Genomic DNA, 419 nt, shown 5'->3' with positions numbered 1-419 from the left:
GTGAGAGAAGGGGTGGGACTAGGTGTGCACAGGACTGTCTGGACAGTGTGGACTTTGTGAGCACATCATCACAGGGCCCACCCACTCCAAACTCCTCCGGCACACACATAGTTGGGTGTGAGGGGTAAACATTCGGTGGCCGCTGACCTTGGCCAGGTCACATCACGAAGGTCTCTGCTGGACATTTTACGCCTTAACTCTTGAAGGAAATATGTAACAGTAAATCAAAAGATGGCAGTGGTGGAGGAAGTAATAAGATCTGAAAGTACCAAAAATCTACAAGTAGAAGGATTATTAGCAGCAACATGAATTATAGTTTCAAAAACATAAGTAAACTCATTATACAGAATGACATAGGATTATTGTGACTGATGCATCTATGAAATTAACAACATTTAGAATTAGAATAAAAATGGTCA

The 419-nt window shown here is 41.8% G+C and overlaps 1 protein-coding gene across 1 annotated transcript in view; it reads right to left on the bottom strand.

Moving 5' to 3' along the window:
* gigyf2 (GRB10 interacting GYF protein 2) overlaps positions 1-419 on the bottom strand; it is a 31730-nt gene that overhangs the window by 11493 nt on the left and 19818 nt on the right. The window lies entirely within an intron of this gene.

This window comes from Sebastes umbrosus, chromosome 12 (genome assembly GCF_015220745.1).
Source record: "Sebastes umbrosus isolate fSebUmb1 chromosome 12, fSebUmb1.pri, whole genome shotgun sequence".
In the NCBI taxonomy this organism is placed as follows: domain Eukaryota; kingdom Metazoa; phylum Chordata; class Actinopteri; order Perciformes; family Sebastidae; genus Sebastes; species Sebastes umbrosus.
This window is presented reverse-complemented; position numbering and strand designations above follow the sequence as displayed.